This window comes from Nyctereutes procyonoides, unplaced genomic scaffold (assembly GCF_905146905.1).
Source record: "Nyctereutes procyonoides isolate TBG_1078 unplaced genomic scaffold, NYPRO_anot_genome, whole genome shotgun sequence".
Taxonomy (NCBI): Eukaryota; Metazoa; Chordata; class Mammalia; order Carnivora; family Canidae; genus Nyctereutes; species Nyctereutes procyonoides.
The window spans coordinates 29703166-29717214 of record NW_026575020.1 but is presented as its reverse complement, the minus strand read 5'-3'; positions in this window follow the sequence as shown (position 1 = coordinate 29717214).

Sequence of the window (14049 nt, the reverse complement as noted above, 5' to 3'; positions counted from 1 at the left end):
ATAAGTTCTTTCTGGATCTTGGTTATTAGCCCTTTATCTCATGTGTCATTTGCAAATATCTTCTCCCATTCTGTAGGTTGTCTTTTAGTTTTGTTGATTGTTTCTTTGGCTGTGCAGAAGCTTTTTATCTTGATGAATTCCCAATAGTTCATTTTTGCTTTTGGTTCCCTTGCCTCCATAGATGTATCTTGCAAGAAGTTACTGTGGCCAAGTTCAAAAAAGGTGTTGCCTGTGTTCTCTTGTAGGATTTTGATGGATTCTTGTCTCACATTTAGATCTTTCAATCATTTTGAGTCTGTCTTTGTCTCTAGTGTTAAGAGACTGGTCCAGTTTCATTCTTCTGTACGTGGCTGTCTAATTTTCCCAGCACAATTTATTGAAGAGACTGTCCTTTATCCAGTGGATAGTCTTTCCTGCTTTGTCGAAGATGAGTTGACCATAGAGTTGAGGGCCCATTTCTGGGTTCTCTCTTCTGTTTCATTGATCTATGTATCTGTTTCTATGCCAGGACCACACTGTCTTGATGATCCCAGCTTTGTAATACAACTTGAAATCCGGCATTGTGATGCCCTCATCTATGGTTTTCTTTTTCAATATTCCCCTGGCTATTCAGGGTCTTTTCTGATTCCACACAAATCTTAAGATGATTTGGTCCTGCTCTCTGAAGAGTGTTCATGGTATTTTGATAGGAATTGCATTGAACGTGTAAATTGCCCTGGTTAGCATAGACACTTTCACAATAGTAATTCTTCCAATCCATGAGCAGGGAATATTTTTCCATCTCTTTGTGTCTTCCTCAGTTTCTTTCAGAAGTGTTCTATAGTTTTTAGGGTATAGATCCTTTACCTCTTTGGTTAGGTTTATTGCTAGGTATCTTATGTTTTTGGGTGCAATTGTAAATTGGATTGACTCCTTAATTTCTCTTTCTTCAGTCTCATCAGGGTAGAGGAATGCCACTAATTTGGATGCATTGATTTTATGTCCTGTCACACTGCTGAATTTCTGTATGAGTTCTAGTGATCTTGGGGTGGAGTCTTTTGGGTTTTCTATGTACAATATCATGTCATCTGCGAAGAAGGAGAGTTTGACTTCTTCTTTGCCAATTTGAATGCCTTTTATTTCTTTTTGTTGTAAATAAATAAAATCTTAAAAAAAAAAAAAAAGAGTCTGCTAGTGTGACTGGACCAGGTCCCTGGCTACCCTGACCTGTGAAGCTGACACCTGTGCAGACATACCCCCTCAATTGCCCATAGGCAGCCAGAGCCCACCAGGCTTTGGAGCTAAGGCCCATCTCCGACTACTCACATTACTTTAAGTGTGGAGGGTGCCCAGCCCTGAAATTCTCTTTGAGACAGCACTGAAATGGGTGACAGTCTGTTCCCACATGTGCTTACTTAAGTCCCAGGTTTTTGCATCAATGAAGGCTCCCAGGTGACTCTTGTTAAAGACACCATGGTCAGCACACTAGAATCAGCCCTTTACAGGGTTTCAATATTCCTCCAGCTCTACCTTGATTTTTTAAAATATTTTATTCATATTCAATTTGCCAGCATATAGTAGAACATCCAGTGCTCATCCCATCAACTGCCCCCCTCAGTGCCCATCACCCAGTCACCCCATCCCCCCCTCCCACCTCCCCTTCCACTACCCCTTGTTCGTTTCCCAGGGTTAGGAGTCTCTCATGCTTTGTTACCCTCTCTGATTTTTCCCATTCATTTTCTCTCTTTTCCCCTATAATCCCTTTCATTATTTCTTATATTCCCCATATGAGTGAGACCATATGATTGTTCTTCTCCGATTGACCTACTTCACTCAGCATCATACCCTCCAGTTCCATCCACGTCAAAACAAATGGTGGGTATTCATCCTCTCTGATGACTGAGTAATATTCCATTGTATATAGAGACCACATCTTCTTTATCTGTTCATTGGTGGAAGGACATCGAGGCTCCTCCCACAGTTTGGCCATCGTGGACATTGCTGCTATGAACATCGGGGTGCAGGTGTCCCGGCGTTTCACTGCATCTGTATCTTTGGGGTAAATCCCCAGCAGTGTAATTGCTGGGTCATAGGGTAGCTCTATTTTTAACTCTTTGAGGAACCTCCACACAGTTTTCCACAATGGCTGCACCAGTTCACATTCCCACCAACAGTGCAAGAGGGTTCCCCTTTTCCCACATCCTCTCCAACATTTGTTGTTTCCTGTCTTGTTAATTTTCACCATTCCCATTGGTGTGAGGTGGTATCTCATTGTGGTTTTGATTTGTATTTCCCTGATGACAAGTGATGCAGAGCATTTTCTCGTATGCTTGTTGGACATCCAGCTCTACCTTTAGAGGATATGCACATTTAGGTGGATTAACCCATCTATAAATAGGCAGGTGCCATATACCCCCACTAGCCCACTCTTGTGAACCAGCCTCTCCAGACACTTACCCTGTAACCAGGTCCCTAGCTACACTCACCTATATGACTCATGAAAGGGCAATAAGCACTCTGTAGGTTGCTGAAGGTAGCTGGGAGGCTCTCCAAGCCTGTGGAGCTTAGGTTGGTCCCAAACCAGCCTCTGAGCCAGAGGGAGCTCACCACCCCCAGAATCTTCCTGAGCTGGCACCTTTCAACTGGGCAAGTTCAGTCCTCTTTAGGGATGGCCACTTGAGGAGTCCAGGGCTTACCAACAATCAAGGCTCCCAGGTGTCCCTCAGTTAAGATTACCCTTGTAGGCCAACAAACTGCACCCTGGCAAGGCAGTCCAGACTCCTCCACTTGTACCTTCAGAGAGCATATGCACTTTTTTGTATGATAGGGCTTGGAATAGGCAGATTCCTTGTACCACCAACAGTCTACTCCCAAGACCCATCTTTTTAGGACACTTGTCCTGTTTCAGGTCAGTTTCTCTCCCTAGTGCTGACAAGGCAATGCAGTTGCCTCTAGATTGTCCTGCAGGGAGAATATGTGTCTTATATAAACTAAGGCTTCAAATAAGGCAGATATCAGGTACCCCCAAAGAGCTTACTCCTATGACCCAGACTCTTACTACAGCTGCCCTGTTCCAGGTCCCTGGCTTCCCAGACCTGAGCCTCACATGCATGGGTAGTCTGTATACTATCAGCTGGCCTTTGGCTGCCTGGGTCCTCCAATTCTGTGAAGCATAAACCGGTCCTCAAAGTTTGTAGAGCCTCCAGGACACAGTGAGCCCACTCTCCAAATATCTTTTTGCAATTGCATTTGAAACTGGATGTCTCTTACAGAATAGGATAAAACTTGCAATGAGGCAGGTGCCAGGGACCCCACACAGTTGCTCCTGGATGTCAGCCTCTCCCATCTAGCTTGTTTGTTGCAGGTCCCCAGATGCCCTGACCTGAAGGAACTGGGCATGGGCAGCCTATACCCTGAAGCCAGCCTTGGGCATTTGTGGCCTTCAAGGCCTGTGGAGCTTTGGCCTATCCCTAACCACCTACACTACCTCTTGTGTGAATATCTTTCATCCTTTAAAATTTTTCTGAGGCTTCAGCTTCAAACTGGTGTGAAGTCAGCCCCCATTTGGACTGGCTTTCTGATGGGGTCCTGGGCTTACTGGTTATGAAGGCCTTCAGGTGCCTCTTAGTGAAGGATACCCTTATCCCGGCCCCATCCTAGCAAGACAGTACAGATCCCTCCATCTCTACCACCTCAGTAAATATGTCCTTAGGGTAGGGCTCAAAATTAGGCAGATTCCATGGTCCCAAAAAGCCTCTTCATGAAACGTGGATTCCCCAGAAGTTGCCAGTCCCAGTTCCATGGCTCTTATGACCTGCATGGATCTGTGCATGTGCAGAGCACACTCTGTCAGATGGGCTTGCCTGGAAGGGGCCATCGAGACTTGTGGGGCTCAGGCTGGTCCCTAATGTCCTGCAGAGCCTCCAGGATGGAAAGAAATCATTCCCAGCAAATCTGTTTGAGCCTGCATTTGAAACAGGACTGTTAGTATGGAGATTCCTCAAGAAGTTAAAAATATAGCTAACCTATATTTTTAACGCAGCAATTGTATCACTAGGTATTTACCCCAAAGACACAAACATAGTGATCTGAAGGGGCACCTACACTTCAATATTTATAGCAGCAATGTCCACAACAGCCAGACTATGGAAAGAATGCAGATGTCCATCAATAGATGAATGGATAAAGAAGATGTGGGGTATATATACAGTGGAATACTACTCAGCCCTCAGAAAAGACGAAGTCTTACTATTTACATTGACATGGGTGGACCTGGAGGGTATTATGCTAAGTGAAATATGTCAGTAAGTCAATTAGAGAAAGACAATCGTCATATGATTTCACTCCTATGCGGAATATAAGAAATAGTGCAGAGGATCATAAGAGAAGGAAGGGAAACTGAATGGGAAGAAATCAGAGAGGGAGACAAACCATGAGAGACTCTTAACTCTGGGAAACAAATTGAGGGTCGCAGGAGGGGAGGAAGGTGGGGGCATGGATCCACTGGATGATGGGCCTTAAGGAAAGCTTGTGATGTGATGAGCCCTGGGTGTTATATGCAATTGATAAATCACTGAACTCTACCTCTGAAAATAATGAGGTACTATATGTTGGTTAATTGAATTTAAATTCAAAAAAATGAAACAGGACTGTTAGTCCTTTATGGACTGGTTGCCTCAAGGGGTCTCAGACTTCTTCAACAAAGAAGTCCCCGTAAGTGTCTTAGTGGAGGCTACCCAGTCCATCCCTCCTGGCCCTGCCTTGGCAAGACAGCCCAAATTCCTCCAGTTCTGCCTCCAGAGAGGAAATGCTCAGTCATGTAGCCTGAGATCTGGAATTAGGTAGAGCCAGTCACTCCAGAGAGCTCATTACTGGGACCTGGCTTCTCCCTTCAACTGCCCTGTCCCAGGTTCCTGGGTTTCCCTACCTGTGCTCCCCTTGCATGCCACCTGGGAACCTGGATTACTGGAAAAGCGTCCATCAGGCAGCTGTCTGAATGGGGCCTAGTGGTCCCATATTCAAAACAAAGCCTCAGATTTTTCCGGGTGTGGCTCTCTCCACAATGGAGGCTGTGCAAGAGTCAGGGACTGGTCTGAGTTGGATTACCTAACTTAAGAGGCCACATGTGCACACATGCACATTGTCAGCTATCACTGGGCAACCTGGCCTGGCCCTACAGGGTAGTTGTAGAAAAAGGGTGCATCACAGTAGCAAACTATATCAAGTACCAGGCATATGTCTAATTCCAAGACTTACTGTATCCAATAAAACACACCCATATTAAAATGTAGCCTCAGAAAGATATTCAGTGTGTGGACACCCAGCATCCTGAGTCCATTCATGTGATTGGAGTCAAACTGGTGCTCTATAGATTTGGAGTGCACCCTGCAGCCCAAGGCCAACTGAAGGGTGCTAGCTGCACATGGGTGCCCCAAGTTGGGTAACTACAGATATGAAAAGGACAACTGGGACACCTGGGTCGCTCAGTGGTTGAGCAACTGCCTTTGGCTCAGGGTGTGATCTCGGGGTCCTGGGATTGAGTCCTACAATGGGCTCCCCACAAGGAGTCTGCTTCTCCCTCTGCCTATGTCTCTGCCTCTTTCTGTGTGTCTCTCATGAAGAAGTAAATAAAATCTTAAAAAAAAAAAAAAGGACAAGTGACTGAAGAGGAACAGTCAGAGTAGAAGGTTATTAAAGAAACACCTCAGAGCCTTGAATAATGGAAGACCTGGCAACCATGAGTGGCTAACACAGTGCAGTGGCACATGCATAGGCAGAATGGGTCAGGGGACCCAGGGACCTAGAATGGGGCAGCTGTAGGGAGAAGCCAGGCCACAGTAGGAGGCAACTGGGTGTAGCCAGCTTATGCCTAATTCCAAGATTAAACCTACAAAATCTGCATATTTTCCCTAAAGGCAGAGGTAGAAAAATCTGGACTGCCTTGGTAGGGTGGAGCCCCATGGGATAGGCAGGGGTAACCTCCAAAAAGAGACACCTAGGCAGCCTTGATTGCTGGAGAAGCCCTGGACCCCATAGAGACCTCCAGTCCAAATGGGGACTGACAGTCCTTAGCATAAAATATCCCACAGAAAGATATTCAGAGTGTGGGCTCTCTCCATTCTGGAGGTGCTTGAAGATTGGCTTGAGTTCCAGAGCCCTAGAGTGTCTCCTGCAGACCAAGGCCAGCTTACAGGGTCCAGACTTCACCTGTGCGAGCTGCATGGGTCAAGGTAGCCAGGAACCTGGATCAGGGGAAAAACTTCTAGGGCTATCAGACATCTAAATTTTTTCCAAGATTTAACATGCACAACTGGACCTGTTCCCCTTAGGGCAGAGTTGGAGGGCTTGAACTGCCCTGCCACGTCAGAGCCTGACCACTGGCCTGGTTAGCCAGCCAAAGGACATGCCTGGGAGCCCAGAGTCCTGGAGAAGCTTGCCACCCCATTGGGCAATCTGTCTCAATGGTAAGTGATAGTCACAAGTCTAAAGCTGTCATGGCAGAAGGATGTTTGGTAGGTGGGCTCCCTCTAAACTGAAAGCTATGCAGGTAGTTGGGTATCAGCCCAAGCTCCACAGGTCTGGAGTGCCCTGGCTACCCAAGGCTGCCTGACAGGGTCAGAATGAGCATGCAGGCCCAGTATGTCAGGGTACCCAGGCACCTAAATCAGGGCAACTGTGGGGAGAGGCAGGGTCACAGGAGCAGGCGCTTGGGGATACAGGGTATCATCATAATCTGAGTCCAAACCTACACAAAGGCGTATATTCTCCCAGAAGGACGAGGTTGAGAAATGTGGACTGACAAAGTACAGATGATGCATCTGCAGGATGCGCAGGTCAGAGTAGCTGGGAACCTGGAACTGGGTAACTGTACAGAGAGACTGGGTCACAGGAGTAGGCTATTTGGAGGTACCCGGCGTCTGCTTCATTTGAAGCCTTACACTACACAAATGCATAAACTCCCACTGAACGCCAGTCTGGAGGCAACTGCACTGCCTTGCCAGTGCTAGGAGCGGGTGGCTGGCTAAGGTATTCTCTTTGCTAGAGAAGCCAGGAACCCCATCAGGCAGGCAGTCCAAATGTGGACTGGCTGTCATCACATTGAAGCTGCTACCTCTGAAAGATTCTCGGGGTTGGGATCCCTCCAACCCAGGAGGCTATCCAAATGGTTTGGACCAGCTGGAGTCTCACAGGACTGGAGAGCCCTGGCTTCCCAAAAATAGGCAAGAAGGTGCCTATTGGGCATTCTTAAGCTGTGCAGGTGCAAGAAGCCAGAGACCCAAAACAGGGCATGTATGTCCAGAGGCCAGGCCATGGGAGCTCGCCCTTGGCAGCCCAAGGCCTCTGCCTAATTCAAAACCCTATCCTACACAAATGTGCATATATCCCCCCAAGGTGAAGCTAGAGGTATCTAGACTACCTTGCCTGAATGGGTCCTCTATGGCTGCTAGGTATCTTGCAAGATCCCATCAGGCAGTCATTTCCAGTGGGGACTGTTGCTTCAGAAAGATTTTTGTGGAGGGACGCGTAGGTGGCTCAGCAGTTGAGCATCTGCCTTCTGCTCAGGGTGTGATCCCAGGATCCAAGATCGAGTCCCACATGGGCTCCTTGCAGGAAGCCTGCTTCTCCCTCTGCCTATGTCTCTGCCTCTCTGCCTCTCTGTGTCTCTCATGAATAAATAAAATCTTAAAAAAAAAAAGATAGATTTTTGTGGGGAGGTCTCCTTCTGCCCTAGAGGGTGCTGAGGTGGTTCAAAACTACCCAAGACCCCACCAGCTTAGAGGGCTCTAGCTGGCCCTGGCTGCCCTTGGCCTACTGAAGAAGTACAAACTGAATTCTCGGGCAGCACAATTCAGGGGAGCGGGTGACCTAAGGACAGGGTGGGGGTCTCGAATGGATTGTTGCCTCATTCCAGTTGTTAACCCCCCACAAATGAGCATATTCTCCCAGGGGGCAGAGGCAGAGGAATCTGGTCAGCCTTGAGATTGGGTGGGGCAGCATGGGATGCTGGGTAACCTCCAATCACAGAACTCTGGGAGCCTTGGCTGTTTGAGAGGTCTCTGGGCCAAATCAGGTATCCAGTCCAAAGGGGAAGTGTCTGCCACAAGTTCAGGCTGCACAAATACACTTACTTTTTTTTATTGCAAAGGAGATTCTCTACTTTCCCTGATAACTACCAGCAGCATGTGTCTCTGAGGGTGTGGACTGTCCCTCCACCACAGTGCTGGTTGAGCTGGTGCCAGGTTCCAATACTGCCATATGTGAGCAAAAGCATGTGGTGGCTGCCCCACGTCATTCCCATTCTGTGGCTGTTCTCTTGGTATATACGGCAGAAAATGCCAACACACAAATATGTATTGTTTTCATCTGCCCTCATTTATCTTCTTGCTGACAACATTCCCTGTCTCTTCAATATGTGGATTCCTTTCCCCTGTGTGGCCTCACTGATTCACCTTGGAACAGTCCTTGGCCTCTCCAGGCTTCGTGTCCCAGCTCTGCAAGGGGAAGGTGGACAGAGATGACTCAGAAGCCTTTTCTAGGTCAAGATATCCTCAGTTGTACAATTTTGTCATTTATAGGGTGACAGAGCCACAGCCTCCTTCCCTACAGCTCCCTGAGGCAGTAATTCATCAGAATACCTTGCAGAGGGGGCATGGTGTCTAGGACCTCCTTCTTCATCTGTCTCTAAATGCCTTTTTCTGCATGGTGACAGAGCAACACCACCAACACCACCAACACTTAGGATAGCTGGAACCATTCTGTATGGTGGGCACCATGCTCAGGGCTGACACCTCACCTCACAGAGCTACATAACACCAGTGGTTTCTAGTATTATTCCCATTTCTCAGACAGCAAAGCAGAGAGTAGAATCTGTTTTTAATTTCACACTGTACCACCTCCTATTAAAAATAATAATAATAACAATAGCCCAATTTGTAATATTTATAACCCAGGAAGCTAATCAGAAAGCCTTGGGGGCCAAGATGCCAAATGGGATTTATCTTGCTTGAGTACCACCCTTTATCACAAGTCCCAGACCCTCCTCATCTTCACTGACATTTCAAAAGGAGGCCAGCTGTTGAGAGATGTCAAGTTGTTTCACTCCAAAGCCTATGTAAACTGAGATGTCACATGAAGTTACAGGTGGGCCTGCCTGTTGTAGGGTACAGCATTCATTCATAAATTAAGACTGACTTATTAAACTCAACACCAAAGAAACAAAGAATCCAATCATGAAATGGGCAAAAGACATGAACAGAAATCTCACAGAGGAAGACATAGACCTGGCCAACATGCACATGAGAAAATGCTCTGCATCACTTGCCATAAGGGAAATACAAATCAAAACCACAATGAGATACCACCTCACACCAGTGAGAATGGGGAAAATTAACAAGGCAGGAAACAACAAATGTTGAGGATGCGGAGAAAAGGGGAACCCTCTTACACTGTTGGTGGGAATGTGAACTGGTGCAGCCACTCTGGAAAACTGTGTGGAGGTTCCTCAAAGAGTTAAAAATAGACCTGCCCTATGACCCAGCAATTGCACTGTTGGGGATTAACCCCAAAGATACAGATGCAATGAAACGCCGGGACACCTGCACCCCAATGTTGATAGCAGCAATGTCCACAATAGCCAAACTGTGGAAGGAGCCTCGGTGTCCATCGAAAGATGAATGGATAAAGAAGATGTGGTCTATGTGTACAATGGAATATTACTCAGCCATTAGAAACGACAAATACCCACCATTTGCTTCGACATGGATGGAACTGGAGGGTATTATGCTGAGTGAAGTAAGTCAATTGGAGAAGGACAAGCATTATATATTATATGTTCTCATTCATTTGGGGAATATAAATAATAGTGAAAGGGAATATAAGGGAAGGGAGAAGAAATGTGTGGGAAATATCAGAAAGGGAGACAGAACAAAGACGCCTAACTCTGGGAAACGAACTAGAGGTGGTGGAAGGGGAGGAGAGCGGGGGTTGGGGGTGAATGGGTGACAGGCACTGAGGGGGGAACTTGACAGGATGAGCACTGGGTGTTATTCTGTATGTTGGCAAATTGAACACCAATAAAAAATAAATTTATTATTAAAAAAAAAAAAAAGACTGTAATCAGGGCAGCCCCCATGGCTCAGCGGTTTAGCGCCACCTGCAGCCCGGGGCGTGATCCTGGAGACCCGGGATCGAGTCCCACTGGCGGGCTCCCTGCATGGAGCCTGCTTCTCCCTTTGCCTGTGTCTCTGCCTCTCTCTCTGTCTCTCTCTCTCTCTGTGTGTCTCTATGAATAAATAAATAAATAATCTTAAAAAAATTAGGACTGTAATCAATCACTTAGGTTCTAAGTGAGCTGTCTCCCCCTCCTTTTTTTTGGTTTGTTTGTTCTCCCTGGGAAACCTTGGGGTAGGGGCGATGGTCAGCCCCTAGGTCTGCTGGCTTCCCTCTCTCTAGCTATTCCATCCAGCTGGGATAACAGGCACGTCCAGCAGTTCTGATTCAAACACAATGCCACCATTCCAAAGTTGGAGCATAAGGCAAAAACCAAAGATGAGGGAAATTACCCTTGAAACCCTCCTAGAAGGAGTGGAGAGCCAGATGGCACTTCCCATAGGTGATTTCAGACTGCTAGCTTTCCTGCCAGGCCTGGAATAGCCTTGGTTTCTCCAATGGGCCCCACAACCAAGGCTATCTTCACACCCTGAGGTCCTGAGAGTTACTTGGGGACAGCAGATTCACCAGCTGAATAGTAAGACAAATGGAGTCTCCGACACCAGTTACACCCTTCCTTTCTTCCTCTTTCCCTCTGCATCTTCAGAGCACATGTAAACTAATGTGGAATACACTGTACTTCTTTGTAGGGTCACAGACAGCATTTATTGAATGCTTACCTGTGCTAAGCTCTGTGCTAAGAGCCTGTATGCAAGGGCTGCATTCCAACAAGCACATGAGAAAATGCTCCGCATCACTTGGCTTCAGGGAAATACAAATCAAAACCACAATGAGATACCACCTCACACCAGTGGGAATGGGGAAAATTAACAAGACAGGAAACAACAAATGTTGGAGAGGATGTGGCAAAAGGGGAACCCTCTTGCACTGCTGGTGCAGCCACTCTGGAAAACCATAAGGAGGTTCCTCAAAGAGTTAAAAGTAGACCTGCCCTATGACCCAGCAATTGCACTACTGGGTATTTACCCAAAGATACAGATGCAGTGAAAAACTGAGACACCTGCACCACAATGTTCATAGCAGCAATGTCCACAATAGCCAAACTGTGGAAGGAGCCTCGGTGTCCATTGAAAGATGAATGGATCAAGAAGATGTGGTTTATGTATACAATGGAATATTACTCAGCCATTAGAAACGATGAATACCCACCATTTGCTTCAACGTGGATGGAACTGGAGGGTATTATGCTGAGTGAAGTAAGTCAATCGGAGAAGGACAAACATTATATGGTTTCATTCATTCAGGGAATATAAAAAATAGTGAAAGGGATTATAGGGGAAAGGAGAGAAAACGAGTGGGAAAAATCAGAGAGGGTGAGAACATGAGAGACTCCTGACTCTGGGAAACGAACAAGGGTTAGTGGAAAGGGAGGTGAGCGGGGGAATGGGATAACTGGGTGATGGGCACTGAGGGGGGCACTTGACGGGATGAGCACTGGGTGTTATGCTATATGTTGGCAAATCGAACTCCAATAAAAAAATATACAAAAAAATTAAAGTAACGATAGAATAGTTAAAATCTAGGGAGCTTCCCTCTACTTGCTAGATGGGATGACACCTGACTCACAAATTGCTTAATAAAGCCAAATAGATTTTCAAATTTAAAAAATGGTTAAAATCTATTGAGGACTTACTTTCTCCCAAGTGCTTTATCTGCATTATCTTATTTAGAATGCTAAAATTTTAAAAAAAGTTGAGGAGGGTGATACTATTGTTATCTTCATTTTCAGCAGAGGAAACTGATCTTAAGAGAGTTAAGTGACTTGCCCATATTGCCCAGCTACCAAGTGGCAGAGCCTGGACTTGAACTCAGAAATATAACACTAGTATTGGTCTTTAACCACTGGGCATACTGCCATGCTGATGGAATGGAGGACTGTGAGCTATGTCCCATGCAATCTTCCTGCCAACCATCACGTGCATAGCTATTGACCCTGTCAATCACTTTATCAGCAAGTGAGGGTAAGGGATCTAAACAAGAGAAAAAAGTTCCAACTTTCAGTATTTAAGAAGTTATCTTAGAAAATTACAGCCTCCATAAAGCCTTTGGACAATGAAAAAATTCAGAAAAACTTTATATTAAAAATAGTTCTATATTTGATCATTTTCTTTTGTGATTATTAGTGTCCATGAAATTAAGCTACTCCAAGTGTCAGATCTACAAACAACTCTTGTGTAGCATTTGCTACTATTGTAATTTATTGTGTAATTATTTAAGTCTACTTCATTGGTGCAGAATAGACTCCAGAAAGATATGTCCCTGGCTTTATTTCCAAATTCAGAACAGAATGGGTGTCCAATAATTATTTGTTGAGTGAATCAATGTTTTCCTTCAATATATACCTTTAGGATTATTTGCAACCTATTAGAAATAGTATAAATATTATAATTATATTTTCAGATGTTGCTGTGCTTCAAAATTTGATACTAAGAACATGCACTATAAAAAGTTTTTTAACCCATATTAACTTATCACAGGAATTTAATATCCCCCTGGCTTGTGTGTGTCTGTGTTCTCTGTGGAATTTCATTTCTATTAATAAGTTTGTTTACTGGACTACATTTCGCCCCCAATGTTTTGTATGGTTGGTTTTAAATTTGACACCAGGGGATACGAAGAAGTCAAGTCATTAAGATCTCAAACTGCTTCAGGACATGGTAATTAAGCTCTAAGAAGAAGAATGACCCCAGGACCCATCTGTCCTTAATAAATCCATTCTTGAAAAGAAAAAGAAAAAAAGGGGGTGCATTCAACTGAAAGGAGCAGACAACAGGTTTCCCAATTGGTTGAATAAAGGCTTTTAAAATTATCTCTCTCAAAACAAGAAAGATGGATAGGTAATCTCAGGCTGTTCTGCAGCTCAACAATGCCTCCCCCTGACACTCTTCTCCCACTAGCCATCCTCAGTAATGTGGGCTTCACATCCTGAAGCTCATGCCTCAGGACCATGGATGCTGCAGCCCCAAGCATCATGATTCTTCATGCGTAGAAAGCAGGGGAAGCAAAGTCTTCATCCTCTGTATTTTTTAGGAAGCCCCCATCAGACTTCCCCTGATACCTCTTTGGCCATAAGTGGGTCACATCCATCCTCAGCTGCCAGGGAACTAGGAAAACCAGTATCTGGCAAAGAAGAAGGACATCGCTATGATTGGCTTAAACTGTTCATGGTTCATGCACTAAACTGGGGCATTCTGCTACCCAGAGCAAAGTCAAGGCTCTGTTAGCAAAAAGGGGGCACTTTTGTGAGGTAGCTAAGAATGCTATGTATTTTCTCAATGAAACTCATAGTAGTCCTCTGCGGTGGTGTCTTTTTAAATTCCCATTTTACAAATGGTGAAACTGAGACTCAGAGCTGTTTAGTAACTTGTCCAAGATCCCACAACTGCTAATCAGTAGGGGTTTAATTCCAGGTCTGTCTCCTGAAAGTGTGCTCTTAATCACTCCAAGTCATGACCCTCTTGAGGGAAGAGACATGTCTTCTTCATCTTTATATTTCTGCTGTGTCTTACAGCTGACAGAAGCTTAACCGAGTGGATTTAAATACAGAATCATTTTGTTTTGATACTTGCTGCTTTGTAATGTGTTTTAAAACCAAGAATGCAAACTTGCCAATGCTCCCTTTAAAAAATACACCTATCTCTTTTTCAGTGTTGTTTTCCACTTACCCATGCTGGGTTCCTGAAGTCCTGGGAAGAATTCCAATGTAAATATCACCAATGATGGAAATTTGGGGGAAGGAGAGGAGGGTGAAAGACTAATTGAGGCCCCAAAGAGGGTCAGTTCCTCATCAACTATGGAGCCATGGAAAATTCTTTGTTCCCGCCTGTTGGCTTCTTGCCT